This window comes from Rhodnius prolixus, unplaced genomic scaffold (assembly GCF_049639745.1).
Source record: "Rhodnius prolixus isolate KJV_2025 unplaced genomic scaffold, Rpr scaffold_5, whole genome shotgun sequence".
In the NCBI taxonomy this organism is placed as follows: Eukaryota; Metazoa; Arthropoda; class Insecta; order Hemiptera; family Reduviidae; genus Rhodnius; species Rhodnius prolixus.
In genome coordinates, this window is record NW_027411624.1 from 34,316,882 (window position 1) to 34,336,035 (window position 19,154).

Sequence of the window (19,154 nt, forward strand, 5' to 3'; positions counted from 1 at the left end):
AATTTCTTCTGTCTTGTAGCCTAGTTTACTTAGAACTGATTTCAGCTGGCATCCAATGGGATTCCAATCATATGGCTTTCTTGTACCATGATGTGTAAAAATTTTTCAACTTATAACTGTGTAAACTTAAAAACTAATTATTTTTCTATTCTAATTTTTGCTAGCCTTGGGTTCCATAAGACGTAGATTTACGTAATGTGGTGGTTTGGATTAGTTTCATGTTCTAGCTGCATAGCAGAAATAACAGTCTACAAAGAATCTATGAACCAAAAACATCAAAGAAACATAAAACAGGAATCAGGTTTACTTCCATTTACTATCTACATTGAAAAAAAAACTGCCTCTAAATATACAATTAACTACCAATGGACCACTTTTGTCTGAAGAAGAGCTATCGAGAATTCACAAAGAACACAAACCAAACAAAACGAAGCGCTGTGTTCGCCTAACAATATCATCAGATTTCGCAGATGATGGTCAACGTAAATACAAATAGGAGTACATGAGCTTCTAAATATTTGATTACTAACACATTTAAAATTAACATTAACTATAAAAACAAAAATACTTTTATTTAACTTCAAACGTTTCGAATCTAAAAAAAGGATTTCATCTATTGAGAGATTAACCCCTATGGATTGTTAATCGACTGCAGCGAAAACAATTCCATGAACATTAAACTCTCAACAAAAAGAAAAACTATCCTAAAACATTAAATTCAAAACGTTGAACGTAATAAATTAAAGCACATTTTTTGAAATTATGTGAAATGTAAATTCATTTCTCATAAAGAATATAAGATCATATACCGTTTCTATATTGCATTGGAACTTACGATACAATAAAGCCCATCTGTCCAATCACATAAATAAATAATACTACATAAATGTTTAACCATAATCCTAATAAACTTATAAAACCGTACAAATAGACTATTTGAGACTGAGGCACTCAAAAATTAGTTACAGTCATGATTTTTAACATAAGTATTGTCACATCAAATCAATTTCTTTAGCAACAATCTGTGTCAGAATGTGTAGGTAACCGAATTCGAAGCAAGACAAGCAATTTCACTAAATTAGAACTCTTATACATGCTCTGCGCCCAGTTCTGCTTGGCACATTAATAACAGTAAATTAATTGTTCGGCGACATATGTCGTATATAGTTGTTCTAGATTTCACATATTATCGAAATACGCCGGAAAACCGATTTAGTTCCGTTTGCCACACCGTATTATTGTACTTCCCGAACCCGCTTCACGCTGAATAATCTTTAAAATAAAATAGTAACTCGGACGATGGATATTTAATACCGAATGTTTTGACGTTCACGGATTATCTAAATACCCGGTTATCCGATTTTATCGTTCCCTAGAAGACCCGCTAATATTAATATAACCAGAATGCGCTCCGTTTTATTTTATATTAGCCCGGATAATAGTAGTATGGTACCATACTCTGAAAATATATCGTATTAGTAGTGAACTCTAGAAGAATTAAGTGTCACATTTAAGCTAGCTATTATTTTTTTAATAACGTGCAAAGAAGCGTAAGGTACAGATAGTTTTAGAGGAATAAAAGAGTAAAATTGCATGTCTGGAAATTAGCATCAAATTCACTTATCTGAGATATTAATTTGTTATAAGAATGTCAATCTTATAACTGCAACCAAATTTAAGAAAAGTCTATCTGTAGGTTATGTGTTACTAATTCTCTAGTTAATAAATGATTCATTTTAAATCTATTGAGGAGTAAGAATTTTAAATAAATTAGGTTAGTTATCTATTAAAACTGAATCTCACAACACCTGAGCTTTTACAATGATTGTAAACTGATGTGATGGCATTTAAATGTGCTTAAAACTATACCTACTTCTATAACTAATTCTTAAAACTATCCCTACTTCTATAACTAATTCCTAAAACTATACCTACTTCTATAACTAATTCTTAAAACTATACCTACTTTTATTACTAATACTTAATTCTATCTATCGCTACTCTAAAACTAATGCTATACTTAAACTAAACTACCACTAATAATGTAACTAAAACTAGTGCCATCTATCAGTTTTTATCGTCACTTTTGATACAGTCAATTTCAATTCTTACTTCTTAACACATAAGGGAAAGATTCACTAAGAAAAGTTTAATCATGTATCAAAGCTGAACTTAACGAAATTCCAACCTAGGTCCAATACTGATGAGTTTCAGGAACAATAAATGCCTAAATAATGCCAGGAGACTAATAATAAAATACTAATGATAAATATAGAAGGTCAATAAACATAAGAACCGAGTTTACAAATCTGCTTCCCAAAATATTCTGCTCTAATGATAACCAGCAGCGATTATTAAGACTAATAATCGAGATTGAGAGAGAGAGAGAGAGAGAGAAAAGAATAGGAAAAAACATCAACCATAAGATATTGCGACAACGGAAGGATCAATTTCAACAAACACCACATTGTCTAGAATAAATTCTTTTCTCTATTGTCCGCTAAGCAATCCAAAATATTTATAGGACTAATAAAATTCCACTCCTTAATCCGTATCCGCTGTAGCCAATCCATAATGTGATCATTTAAAGGAAATCCCAGCCTCATTAAAACTAATTCTAAAACTGTTTCTTTTTACCTGGATGAGAATTTGTTCATTAAAAAAGATCCTTGTTTATTTTCCCATATGTAAAATATTGTAGATTAAAAGTAGTTATCTTTGTCTATTTATCCATCTCATGTGTGACATCCTAGTAAACTAACTAACTTAATTAGGTTTAAAAGATTTTTTGGTTTTCACATCATCTCATAAAGATTATAACTTTCTTATAAAACTAACTTACTAACTAAATTATGTTTGAAAAATATTGGTTTCCGCATCACTGCATCAGAATTATAACTATTATTTGAAACTAACGGACTTAATTACTTGAACGATGCTTGGTTTCCTCATCACAGCATTAGCGTTTGCGTTTTCTTAAAACTAGCTTATAACTAACTAACGATTAAATTATGAGGTTTTTCCACATCCCAGCTTAGGTCTAGCGGTTTTTAAAACTAACTTATAACTAATTAGTATTTAAATGGTATTTTGTTTCCTCATCGTAGCTTGGAATTGGGGTTTCTTTAAAGTTTCTTATAACTAATTAACAACTAAAGAATAATAGGTCCCCAGAATAATAATTTAAGCTTTTTTCAAAAACTAACTTATGTTAACAACATTTTTTTGTTTTCACATCACTGCATGACACTTATAGCTACAAATTTACTAAATTAGTTAATTTAAAACTATGTTTGACTTCCACATCACTGAGTGTCAGCATTTGGCTCATTTATTCTTACTTACTCATTCGTAATAACGATTTTTGGCTTCCATATCATATTACTTTGTCCTTGGTCATACAATTTAATGTCATACTGGTGCTTAATATCAATAGGATCAGGGAGAAAAAGAGTAAGAGATATCTTTTTTTTTTTCTTTTAATACAATATACAAACTTAAAATCTCTTAAAACTAACTTAACTAAGTAGCATTTAAATTTTTTGGTTTCCACATCAAAGCTTGAGTCCACATCTTCATTATCATCGACGTTCTTCATTATTCTTGATCTTAATTATTATCTTAACTATACTTAAAACTAATTGTTTGGAACATGAATAGTTTAATTTGTTAGGTAAACTATAATGTGATTTCCGTGAAACGTCACTAAATAAACTACACTTAAACTAACGAAAGGCCTTCTTTAAATCTGTCTGGTCAGAATGTTTATTCTGCCATGAAGTATCGCTCTGTATATATTTTTCTGTTTATCACTTTTATTTGTTTTTGTAAATAAACCATTATTGATTTAAAAAGAACCCTGATTGCTAGATTAGTATAGAAATTATACATTTAGCTGGCAATAATTTTTTCGGTGGTTAATTTAAGTTGTGATCATAAAAGGTAAAAAGCAAATTTAAGTGAAAAGAAGACATCAATTCAGTAAAAAGATGAAAAAAATTGAACACGCTTGCTGTAGAGGAAGAAATAACTTGATGAGATCTTATAAGTTTTATTTCAAGCTCGAACTGGAGCAGTTGAGATTTATTTTTTGTTAGAAAAATTTTGATATACTATATCTCAAACGTTCGCGATACTACACCAGATTACACTTTTATATTCTAAAACCCTTTTAAAAATGTTCTAATTTATAGCTTGTAGTCATTTCTCTTGCTGTTAACGAATATCTTTCTATTTATAAAGTTTAATTAAATTTGGAAAAAATTTTAATTGAATCTACATTTGAGCTTTGAAAAGTGTACTGTCTCTGTTAGCCTACTCCCGGGAGTAGTTGCCCGGGGAGCACCTCGAGGAGGTAGAGATCAGTTTTCGCTCCCCAAAGAACGCCTTTCTACCCACATCCGCATTCTAGTTGGTCTTTTAAGCAGGCAGAGGGTCATACAGAACTCCATACAATGGAGCTTGTAAAAATGGATTGGGAAAAAATTGGAGGAAAAGGGAATAGGGTAAATAAATCGTTTAGCGATTAAGGGATATACAAGGAGATCTGTCTGCATAGACCAGTGACTAGAATGACTTAAACCTAGATTTCTAGGTTATGTATAGGATGGGGCAATTTGGGAAATAGGGGGATAATCAGAAAGGCGTTCGGAAAAAAAGGGTTTTGGACTGGGTGGGTAATTGGGCTTACAAAAAGATACAGACTTGAAAAAAACCAAGTCTGCAAAACCAACAAAGAAAACGAAATTCAAGAAACCACAAGAAAACCATTAACAACTAAAACCCCAGCCTGAAATCAAACAAATCAACCAAGAAAGAACAAATTAAAAAAACTGAAACGTGTAATGGATAAAATCGGAGACAGTGTTTTTTGTCACGAAGTGTTGTGCAGAATGTGTATCCTAACATAATAATTTACAACACAATAATTTATTAGTCTGTATAATTGATTCACAGTTAGTTTAAAAAAAAGGCGAAGAAAAACATTAATAATTACCACTAAAATGTTTTAAATAATTATAATTCCAAGTATTCATTTCAGTGATTAAAGTACATGCAATTAGTGAAATGATATAATTTTTTCATGCATTATTATCATGCTATTAGTTACACCATATGAAAATGTAAAATAAGTGGAATTATAATTATTATTAAAACGTAAGATTATGATAGAAATTTTAAAAAAGAATTGAATCAATAATTAATCATAGAACGCTTAAAGATTTTCAACTGTTTGCAAACCTATTAATGTAGAAACAATCAGATCCCTATGAGAACGCTATCAATAATAACTAGAAAAGATCACCTACGCTTGGACGAATTTGAAATAAAACCATCTCGACAAGTTTCCCAGTAACCAGTTCAACATGGTTTCTTCTCATATTGCAGGGGCATATTGCCCAACTTACAACTAAGCTTAACCTAACTTATAAACTTAATACTTCAGTGATCCATTGAGATTCCTAAGATATGGTTTCATCTCATATTGCAGGGGCACATTGGGCAACTTACAACTAAGCTTAATCTAACTTATAAACTAAATACACTAGCGATCCATTGAGATTCCTAAGATATTGTTTCTTCTCATTTTGCAGGGGCATATTGCCTAACTTACAACTAAGCTTAACCTAACTTATAAACTAAATACTTTAGCCATCTATTGAGATTTACAAGATATGGTTTCTTCTCATATTGCAGGGGCATATTGGCCAACTTAAAACTAAGCTTAACCTAACTTATAAACTAAATACTTAAGCCATCCATTGAGATACCTAAGATATGGTTTTTTCGAATATAGCTGGGGCATACTGCCCAACTTAAAACTAAGCTACCTTATAAACTAAATACTTACATACTAAATACTAACTATTTAAATACTAAGTACTGAAGCGATCCATTGACATTCCTAAGATAAGTTTCTTGAGATATAGCAGGGGCATACTGCCCAACTTACAGCTAAGCTAACTTATAAACTAAATACTTATATGCTTAATAGTAAATCCTTAAATACTGAAGCGATCCATTGAGATTCCTAATATATGTTTCTTCTGATGTAGCAGGGGCAAACTGCCCAACTTACAACTAAGCTAACTTATAAACTAAGTACTTACATAGTAAATACAAAATACTTATGTACTAAATACCTAAATACTAAATACTTATATACCAAATATTTAAATACAAAATATTGAAGCGATCCAACAAGATTCCTAAGATATGGTTTCTACTCATTTTCCAGAGGCATATTGCCCAACTTACAACTAAGCTTAACCTAACTTATAAACTAAATACTTTAGCCATCCATTGAGATTTACAAGATGTGGTTTCTTCTCATATTGCAGGGGCATACTGCCCAACTTACAACTAAGGTTAACCTAACTTATAAACTTAATACTTTAGCGATCCATTGAGATTCATAAGATATGGTTTCTTCTCATATTGCAGGGGCATATTGGCCAACTTAAAACTAAGCTTAACCTAACTTATAAACTTAATACTTTAGCGATCCATTGAGATTCATAAGATATGGTTTCTTCTCATATTGCAGGGGCATATTGGCCAACTTAAAACTAAGCTTAACCTAACTTATAAACTTAATACTTTAGCGATCCATTGAGATTCATAAGATATGGTTTCTTCTCATATTGTAGGGGCGTACTGCCCAACTTACAACTAAGCTTAACCTAACTTATAAACTTAATACTTTAGCGATCCATTGAGATTCATAAGATATGGTTTCTTCTCATATTGCAGGGGCATATTGGCCAACTTAAAACTAAGCTTAACCTAACTTATAAACTAAATACTTAAGCCATCCATTGAGATACCTAAGATATGGTTTTTTCGAATATAGCTGGGGCATACTGCCCAACTTACAGCTAAGCTAACTTATAAACTAAATACTTATATACTTGATCCTTAAAACTTAAATGCTAAATATTGAAGCGGTCCATTGAGATCCCTAAGATAAATTTCTTCTGATGTAGCAGGGGCATACTGCCCAACATACAACTAAGCTAACTTATAAACTAAACACTTATATGCTTAATAGTAAATCCTTAAATACTGAAGCGATCCATTGAGATTCCTAAGATATTCCTAAGATTCTTCTGATGTAGCAGGGGCAAACTGCCCAACTTACAACTAAGCTAACTTATAAACTAAGTACTTACATAGTAAATACAAAATACTTATATACTAAATACCTAAATACTAAATACTTATATACGAAATATTTAAATACAAAATATTGAAGCGATCCATTGAGATTCCTAAGATATGGTTTCTTCTCATATTGCTGGGGCATATTGGCCAACTTACAACTATGTTAACCTAACTTATAAACTAAATACTTTAGCCATCCATTGAGATTTACAAGATGTGGTTTCTACTCATATTGCAGGGGCATACTGCCCAACTTAAAACTAAGGTTAACATAACTTATAAACCTAATACTTTAGCGATCCATTGAGATTCCTAAGATATGGTTTTTTCGAATATAGCAGGGGCATACTGCCCAACTTAAAACTAAGCTACTTATAAACTAAATACTTACATACTAAATTATAACTATTTAAATACTAAGTACTGAAGCGATCCATTGAGATTCCTAAGATATGTTTCTTCTGATGTAGCAGGGGCAAACAGCCCAACTTACAACTAAGCTAACTTATAAACTAAATACTTAAATACTTGATCCTTAAAACATAAATGCTAAATATTGAAGCGGTCCATTGAGATCCCTAAGATAAATTTCTTCTGATGTAGCAGGGGCATACTGCCCAACTTACAACTAAGGTTAACCTAACTTATAAACTTAATACTTTAGCGATCCATTAAGATTCATTAGATATGGTTTCTTCTCATATTGCAGGGGCATATTGGCAAACTTACAACTAAACTTAACCTAACTTATAAACTAAATACTTAAGCTATCCATTGAGATTCCTAAGATATGTTTTTTTCGAATATAGCAGGGGCATACTGCCCAACTTAAAACTAAGCTACCTTATAAACTAAATACTTATATACTTGATCCTTAAAACTTAAATGCTAAATATTGAAGCGGTCCATTGAGATCACTAAGATAAATTTCTTCTGATGTAGCAGGGGCATACTGCCCAACTTACAACTAAGCTAACTTATAAACTAAATACTTATATGCTTAATAGTAAATCCTTAAATACTGAAGCGATCCATTGAGATTCCTAATATATGTTTCTTCTGATGTAGCAGGGGCAAACTGCCCAACTTACAACTAAGCTAACTTATAAACTAAGTACTTACATAGTAAATACAAAATACTTATGTACTAAATACCTAAATACTAAATACTTATATACAAAATATTTAAATACAAAATATTGAAGCGATCCAACAAGATTCCTAAGATATGGTTTCTACTCATTTTCCAGAGGCATATTGCCCAACTTACAACTAAGCTTAACCTAACTTATAAACTAAATACATTAGCCATCCATTGAGATTCCTAAGATATTGTTTCTTCTCATTTTGCAGGGGCATATTGCCTAACTTACAACTAAGCTTAACCTAACTTATAAACTAAATACTTTAGCCATCCATTGAGATTTACAAGATATGGTTTCTTCTCATATTGCAGGGGCATATTGGCCAACTTAAAACGAAGCTTAACCTAACTTATAAACTAAATACTTAAGCCATCCATTGAGATACCTAAGATATGGTTTTTTCGAATATAGCTGGGGCATACTGCCCAACTTAAAACTAAGCTACCTTATAAACTAAATACTTACATACTAAATACTAACTATTTAAATACTAAGTACTGAAGCGATCCATTGACATTCCTAAGATAAGTTTCTTGAGATATAGCAGGGGCATACTGCCCAACTTACAGCTAAGCTAACTTATAAACTAAATACTTATATACTTGATCCTTAAAACTTAAATGCTAAATATTGAAGCGGTCCATTGAGATCCCTAAGATAAATTTCTTCTGATGTAGCAGGGGCATACTGCCCAACATACAACTAAGCTAACTTATAAACTAAACACTTATATGCTTAATAGTAAATCCTTAAATACTGAAGCGATCCATTGAGATTCCTAAGATATTCCTAAGATTCTTCTGATGTAGCAGGGGCAAACTGCCCAACTTACAACTAAGTTAACTTATAAACTAAGTACTTAAATAGTAAATACAAAATACTTATATACTAAATACCTAAATACTAAATACTTATATACGAAATATTTAAATACAAAATATTGAAGCGATCCATTGAGATTCCTAAGATATGGTTTCTTCTCATATTGCTGGGGCATATTGGCCAACTTACAACTATGTTAACCTAACTTATAAACTAAATACTTTAGCCATCCATTGAGATTTACAAGATGTGGTTTCTACTCATATTGCAGGGGCATACTGCCCAACTTAAAACTAAGGTTAACCTAACTTATAAACCTAATACTTTAGCGATCCATTGAGATTCCTAAGATATGGTTTTTTCGAATATAGAAGGGGCATACTGCCCAACTTAAAACTAAGCTACTTATAAACTAAATACTTACATACTAAATTATAACTATTTAAATACTATGTACTGAAGCGATCCATTGAGATTCCTAAGATATGTTTCTTCTGATGTAGCAGGGGCAAACAGCCCAACTTACAACTAAGCTAACTTATAAACTAAATACTTATATGCTTAATAGTAAATCCTTAAATACTGAAGCGATCCATTGAGATTCCTAATATATGTTTCTTCTGATGTAGCAGGGGCAAACTGCCCAACTTACAACTAAGCTAACTTATAAACTAAGTACTTACATAGTAAATACAAAATACTTATGTACTAAATACCTAAATACTAAATACTTATATACCAAATATTTAAATACAAAATATTGAAGCGATCCAACAAGATTCCTAAGATATGGTTTCTACTCATTTTCCAGAGGCATATTGCCCAACTTACAACTAAGCTTAACCTAACTTATAAACTAAATACTTTAGCCATCCATTGAGATTTACAAGATGTGGTTTCTTCTCATATTGCAGGGGCATACTGCCCAACTTACAACTAAGGTTAACCTAACTTATAAACTTAATACTTTAGCGATCCATTGAGATTCATAAGATATGGTTTCTTCTCATATTGCAGGGGCATATTGGCCAACTTAAAACTAAGCTTAACCTAACTTATAAACTTAATACTTTAGCGATCCATTGAGATTCATAAGATATGGTTTCTTCTCATATTGCAGGGGCATATTGGCCAACTTAAAACTAAGCTTAACCTAACTTATAAACTTAATACTTTAGCGATCCATTGAGATTCATAAGATATGGTTTCTTCTCATATTGTAGGGGCGTACTGCCCAACTTACAACTAAGCTTAACCTAACTTATAAACTTAATACTTTAGCGATCCATTGAGATTCATAAGATATGGTTTCTTCTCATATTGCAGGGGCATATTGGCCAACTTAAAACTAAGCTTAACCTAACTTATAAACTAAATACTTAAGCCATCCATTGAGATACCTAAGATATGGTTTTTTCGAATATAGCTGGGGCATACTGCCCAACTTACAGCTAAGCTAACTTATAAACTAAATACTTATATACTTGATCCTTAAAACTTAAATGCTAAATATTGAAGCGGTCCATTGAGATCCCTAAGATAAATTTCTTCTGATGTAGCAGGGGCATACTGCCCAACTTACAACTAAGCTAACTTATAAACTAAACACTTATATGCTTAATAGTAAATCCTTAAATACTGAAGCGATCCATTGAGATTCCTAAGATATTCCTAAGATTCTTCTGATGTAGCAGGGGCAAACTGCCCAACTTACAACTAAGCTAACTTATAAACTAAGTACTTACATAGTAAATACAAAATACTTATATACTAAATACCTAAGTACTAAATACTTATATACGAAATATTTAAATACAAAATATTGAAGCGATCCATTGAGATTCCTAAGATATGGTTTCTTCTCATATTGCTGGGGCATATTGGCCAACTTACAACTATTTTAACCTAACTTATAAATTAAATACTTTAGCTATCCATTGAGATTTACAAGATGTGGTTTCTACTCATATTGCAGGGGCATACTGCCCAACTTAAAACTAAGGTTAACCTAACTTATAAACCTAATACTTTAGCGATCCATTGAGATTCCTAAGATATGGTTTTTTCGAATATAGCAGGGGCATACTGCCCAACTTAAAACTAAGCTACCTTATAAACTAAATACTTACATACTAAATTATAACTATTTAAATACTAAGTACTGAAGCGATCCATTGAGATTCCTACGATATGTTTCTTCTGATGTAGCGGGGGCAAACAGCCCAACTTACAACTAAGCTAACTTATAAACTAAATACTTATACACTTGATCCTTAAAACATAAATGCTAAATATTGAAGCGGTCCATTGAGATCCCTAAGATAAATTTCTTCTGATGTAGCAGGGGCATACTGCCCAACTTACAACTAAGCTTAACCCAACTTATAAACTAAATACTTTAGCCATCCATTGAGATTTGCAAGATGTGGTTTCTTCTCATATTGCAGGGGCATACTGCCCAACTTAAAACTAAGCTACCTTATAAACTAGATACTTACATACTAAATTATAAGTATTTAAATACTAAGTACTGAAGCGATCCATTGAGATTCCTAAGATATGGTTTTTTCGTATATAGCAGGGGCATTCTGCCCAACATAAAACTAAGCTACCTTATAAACTAAATACTTACATACTAAATACTAACTATTTAAATACTAAGTACTGAAGCGATCCATTGAGATTCCTAAGATAAGTTTCTTCAGATATATCAGGGGCATACTGCCCAACTTACAGCTAAGCTAACTTATAAACTAAATACTTATATACTTGATCCTTAAAACTTAAATGCTAAATATTGAAGCGGTCCATTGAGATCCCTAAGATAAATTTCTTCTGATGTAGCAGGGGCATACTGCCCAACTTACAACTAAGCAAACTTATATACTAAGTACTTACATAGTAAATACTAAATATTTATATACTAAATACCTAAATACTAAATACTTATATACGAAATATTTAAATACTAAATATTGAAGCGATCCAACAAGATTCCTAAGATATGGTTTCTTCTCATATTGTAGGGGCGTACTGCCCAACTTACAACTAAGGTTAACCTAACTTATAAACTTAATACTTTAGCGATCCATTGAGATTCCTAAGATATGGTTTTTTCGAATATAGCAGGGGCATACTGCCCAACTTAAAACTAAGCTACCTTATAAACTAAATACTTACATACTAAATTATAACTATTTAAATACCAAGTACTGAAGCGATCCATTGAGATTCCTACGATATGTTTCTTCTGATGTAGCGGGGGCAAACAGCCCAACTTACAACTAAGCTAACTTATAAACTAAATACTTATACACTTGATCCTTAAAACATAAATGCTAAATATTGAAGCGGTCCATTGAGATCCCTAAGATAAATTTCTTCTGATGTAGCAGGGGCATACTGCCCAACTTACAACTAAGCTTAACCCAACTTATAAACTAAATACTTTAGCCATCCATTGAGATTTGCAAGATGTGGTTTCTTCTCATATTGCAGGGGCATACTGCCCAACTTAAAACTAAGCTACCTTATAAACTAGATACTTACATACTAAATTATAAGTATTTAAATACTAAGTACTGAAGCGATCCATTGAGATTCCTAAGATATGGTTTTTTCGTATATAGCAGGGGCATTCTGCCCAACATAAAACTAAGCTACCTTATAAACTAAATACTTACATACTAAATACTAACTATTTAAATACTAAGTACTGAAGCGATCCATTGAGATTCCTAAGATAAGTTTCTTCAGATATATCAGGGGCATACTGCCCAACTTACAGCTAAGCTAACTTATAAACTAAATACTTATATACTTGATCCTTAAAACTTAAATGCTAAATATTGAAGCGGTCCATTGAGATCCCTAAGATAAATTTCTTCTGATGTAGCAGGGGCATACTGCCCAACTTACAACTAAGCAAACTTATATACTAAGTACTTACATAGTAAATACTAAATACCTAAATACTAAATACCTAAATACTAAATACTTATATACGAAATATTTAAATACTAAATATTGAAGCGATCCAACAAGATTCCTAAGATATGGTTTCTTCTCATATTGTAGGGGCGTACTGCCCAACTTACAACTAAGGTTAACCTAACTTATAGACTTTAGCGATCCATTGAGATTCCTAAGATATGGTTTCTTCTGATATGGCAGGGGCAAACTACCCAAGTTATAACTATGCTAGCTTATAAACTAAATACATACATACTTAATACTAAATACGTAAGCACTAAATACGTAAGCGATCCATTGTGATTCCTAAGACATGGTTCCTTCATATATGGCGGATGCATTCTTCAAAACTAATCACTTAATCTATGTATTGCGATTCCTAAGACTTAGTTTCTTTTGATATGATAGGTGTATATGTCCCAACTAATTACTTAAAACATCCATTGAGATTCCAAAGATGTGGTTCTTCTTACTAATTATTATTAGTGTACTATTTACACGCAAGGTGAATATATACACAGAAAGAAAATATTACATTTCTTTATGCGTTGTTGTCGACTATCTGTTTGTAGGAGTACATGTGCTTCTAAATTTTTGATTAGTAATTCATTTAAAATTTACAATATTGTTAGAAAAACAATATAAAAAATACTTTTATTTAAGTTCAAACGTTTCGAATCTAAAAAAAGGATTTTATCTATTGAGAGATTAACCCCTATGGATTGTTAATCGACTGCAGCGAAAACAATTCCATGAACATTAAACTCTCAACAAAAAGAAAAATTATCCTAAAACATTAAATTCAAAACGTTGAACGTAATAAATTAAAGCACATTTTTTGAAATTATGTGAAATGTAAATTCATTTCTCATAAAGAATATAAGATCATATACCGTTTCTATATTGCATTGGAACTTAATACAATAAATCCCATCTGACCTATCAAGAATAAGGAATTTCATGGAATTAAAAAATTGCCATGCTATTTCTTATTGTTAACATAAATTGTAAAATATAGGAACGAATTCGAAGCAAGACAAGCAATTTCACTAAATTAGAACTCTCTACTTGCTCTGCGCCTAGTTCTGCTCAGCACATTAATAAGAGCTAACTAAATTGTTCGGTCATATGTCGTATCTTATTGTTCTAGAGATCACATATTATCGAAAAACACCGGTAACCGATTTAGTTCCGTTTGCCACACCGTATTACTTCCCGAACACGTTCCACGCCGAATAATCTTTTAAGCTGTTTAAAATAAAATTGTAGCTCGGACGGAGGGTATTTAATACCGAATTATTTTGACGTTCTCGGATTATCGAAATACCCGGATATTCGATTTCATCGTTGCCTATAAGTCCCGCCAATACTAATACTAATATCACCAGTACGCGCTCCGTTTTATTCGCCACAGATATTTCTTAAATTATTTAGTTGCCCGGATATTAGTAGTATGGTACCATACTGTTAAAATATAACGTATTAGTGAACCCTAGAAGAATTAAGTCTCACATTTAAGCTAGCAATTATTTTTTTATTAACGTGCAAAGATATGTAAGGCGCAGAAAGTATTAGAGGAATAAAAGAGTAAAATTGCATGTCTGGAAGTTAGCATCAAATTCAGTTATCTGAGATATTAATTTGTTATAAGACTATGTTAATGACAATCTCATGACAGAAAAAAAATTTAAAACACCCCTATATTATTTGCATTTTTTGGAGCAACAAATAAAAATCAAATCGAGGCACTATCATGAAGAAAGTTGCATCATTTTTTGAGTGAAGCTGGCTTAAGCCTGCTACTTTTATTGCATATATTTATTAAAACTTAATCTCTCAACACCTGCGCTTTTTCATTGAATGTAAACTGATATGATGGCCTTAAATGTGCTTAAAACTATATCTATTTCTATATCAAATTCATAATACTACTTACTTTTATAACTAATTCTTAAACCTACCTACTTTTATAAATAATTCTTAAAACTATACCTATTTTCATAACTAATTCTTAAAACTACTTATTTTTATAACTAATTCTTAAAACTACCTACTTTTATATTTAATTCTTAAAACTATACCTATTTTCATAACTAATTCTTAAAACTATACCTATTTCTACAACTAATTCTTAAAACTACCTACTTTTATAACTAATTCTTAAAACCATACCTATTTTTATAACTAATTCTTAAAATTATACCTATTTTCATAACTAATTCTTAAAACTACCTATTTTTATAACTAATTCTTAAAACTATACCTATTTTTATAACTAATTCTTAAAATTATACCTATTTTCATAACTAATTCTTAAAACTACCTATTTTTATAACTAATTCTTAAAACTATATCTATTTTCATAACTAATTCTTAAAACTACCTACTTTTATGTTTAATTCTTAAAACTACCTACTTTTATAACTAATTCTTAATACTATACCTATTTCTACAACTAATTCTTAAACTTATACCTATTTCTACAACTAATTCTTAAAACTACCTACTTTTATAACTAATTCTTAATACTATACCTATTTCTACAACTAATTCTTAAACTTATACCTATTTCTACAACTAATTCTTAAAACTACCTACTTTTATAACTAATTCTTAAAACTACCTATTTTTTTTATCTAATTCTTAAAACTACCTGCTTTTATAACTAATTCTTAATACTATACCTATTTCTACAACTAATTCTTAAAACTACCTACTTTTATAACTAATTCTTAAAACTACCTATTTTTATATCTAATTCTTAAAACTACCTACTTTTATATTTAATTCTTAAAACTATACCTATTTTCATAACTAATTCTTAAAACTATACCTATTTTTATAACTAATTCTTAAAATTATACCTATTTTCATACTTATTCTTAAAACTACCTATTTTTGTAACTAATTCTTAAAACTATACCTATTTTTATAACTAATTCTTAAAATTATACCTATTTTCATAACTAATTCTTAAAATTACCTATTTTTATAACTAATTCTTAAAACTATACCTATTTTTATAACTAATTTTTAAAACTACCTATTTTTATATGTAATTCTTAAAACTACCTACATTTATAACTAATTTTTAAAACTATACCTATTTTCATAACTAATTCTTAAAACTACCTATTTTTATAACTAATTCTTAAAACTACCTATTTTTATATCTAATTCTTAAAACTACCTACTTTTATTTTCAATTCTTAAAACTATATCTATTTTCATAACTAATTCTTAAAACTACCTACTTTTATGTTTAATTCTTAAAACTACCTACTTTTATAACTAATTCTTAATACTATACCTATTTCTACAACTAATTCTTAAAACTATACCTATTTCTACAACTAATTCTTAAAACTACCTACTTTTATAACTAATTCTTAAAACTACCTATTTTTATATCTAATTCTTAAAACTACCTACTTTTATATTTAATTCTTAAAACTATACCTATTTTTATAACTAATTCTTAAAACTACCTCCTTTTATACGTAATTCTTAAAACTATACCTACTTCTATGTCTAACTCTTAAAACTATACCTATTTCTACTACTAATACTTAATTCTTTATCTACTCTAAAACTAATGTATTGCTTAAACTAAACTACAACCAATACTGTAACTAAATTAGTGCCATGTATCAGTTTTTATAGCCACTTATGATAGCGTCAATTCTTAAAACTATTTTTTTTATATGGATGAGAATTTGTTAATAAAAGAATATCCTAGTATTTATTTTGTATAGTTTTGATATAGATATCTCAAACGTTCGTGATACTGCACCAGATAACACTTTTATATTTTACAACTTTTAATTAAATTTGGAAAAAATTTTAATTTAATAAGTTTGAAAATTGTACTGTCTCTGTTAGCCTACTCCCGGGAGTAGTTGCCCAGGGAGCACCTCGAGGAGGTAGAGATCAGATTTCGCTCCCCAAAAAACCTCTATCTATCGAATTTCGTAATAACAATAAGTTATAGGAATAAATTTCCTTATTAATGCAATGTACTAACTGAAAATCTCGATATTGTTTTTTAATAATGATTACCCATTTTTCATAAAAATCTTTTATATTTACTTAGTGTATTTTAAATCAAAGATCTTTCTTTTTATTCATTGCTTAACTCCAAAGTGAAGGTTGTCTTTTATATTGTACGCATTAAAATTATTTCAAAATCCAATCAATTGTAGATTGTAGGATGTTTCATTTGAATCCTTAATTGATTTCATTAATTCATTTTATTTTACACTATTTGAATTTCTATTAAAAATTTTTTAATTTGCAGTTCTTATTGAATAAAGTAATTAATGTTACTTACTTGTTTTTTTTTTTTTTCTAAAATGTACTTAACCCCTGCGTATTAGTTCAGGTAGGTAAAGACAATCGCCTGTTCGGGGTGACTTGCTTCACAATTTTAGTGAAGTGGTTAAGAAATGTCCCAAGGAAAAATCTATTTTGAGAGTGCAGTTACAAAAAATAAAAATAAATTAATTCAAAAATATTAATTTTAATGTTCTTAAGTATCTGAAATGAATTTTAGAAATTGCCACAGATTATAAAAAAAAATTAAATAATTAAATTAATTTCAAGTTAAAATGTAAAAATTAATAAAGTGAAATAGAAAAATAATTAAAGAAATACGAATCATTGCTTGTCCAGGCATGCAAGATTCATTGGTCGACCACCTGCTAATTCAATTTTTTAGTAAAAAAAATATTTAAAATAATAATAAAAATTAATTTCAAGTTAAAATGTAAAAATTAATAAAGTGAAATAGAAAAATAATTAAAGAAATACGAATCATTGCTTGTTCAGGCATGCAAGATTCATTGGTCGACCACGTGCTAATTCAATTTTTTTAATTTTTTAATAAATAAAATATCTAAAACTCAGTAAATTTAATATAGTTGTATCACTAATTTAATTTTCTATTGATTTTAATAAAAATTTGATTGAATTTAATTTAAAAAATAATAAAATGTTACTTACATGAACTACATAGATGTTCACTGGTCGGGAGCCCAATGGCAACTGACTGCAAAAATCCGTTAGTCGCCATATTTGAACTTGGATTTTTTATAAAATCAAATTTAAGCATAATTTCGTTTAAAATGGATTAATAACAAGTTAATTTAGATAAAAAAATGATTTTCCAACACTATTAATAGGTTTAAAGTCTTTTTTTTATTAATTAATTTGGGACTACTTTATGACGTCACACCTAAGCACATGGTTTTGCGGAAGATTACAAAAAGTAGTTCCAATTAAAAATTAATAATACTAATTTTTTCTTTTAAAAAATGAAAGAATATTAAATTATCAAGTTAAATTAGGTAGCTAAAAATTGATTTTCCACTAGAAATAGTTTTTTAAGGCAAAAATGAGCACCTATACTTCTGACCTTCTTTGGCTAATTCTTGAAAATCTGCTCGATAGATTTTCTTCAAATTTGGAATTTTTATTAAATAATAGATAATGTTTAATAATAAATTAGTAGTAAAACTTAAAATTTTATTTAAATGCTAGCTTACGATTTTGACCTAGGGCTGAAGTTCTACTCAAAAAATAGTCTCAAAATAAGATTTCAGAAAATGGTTTTCAGTAAAATTAATGTAATATAATTAAATAAAAAGTACACAAAGTTTGAACAAAATCATTGAAGCTGTTTTTAAGAAAATCCGTAAAAACTACTTAACCTATTACCTACTCTTACAAGTGGCGAATTTCCACAAACCTACGCGATAATTTTCTCTTTTAAGTTAATATTTTTGTAAAATCTTCATTGCCTGTAATTCTAGATTAGTGGTAAGATCTTAATCTTGCATTGAAATTGCTTCATATGTAAGCCTTAGAGTAGAAACCCTAGTTAAGTCAATATTCTTTCATATTGATATTTTAGCAAGCATTTATTGATCATTTACGCTTTATAATGGAATTTTACATCATATTTAAGAATAATAGTTAAGTGTAGGCGGAAACTTTTACCTGTGAGCCATTTTTTAAATAACTCAGATCAGGCTTTTACCCATTCTTCCTTTA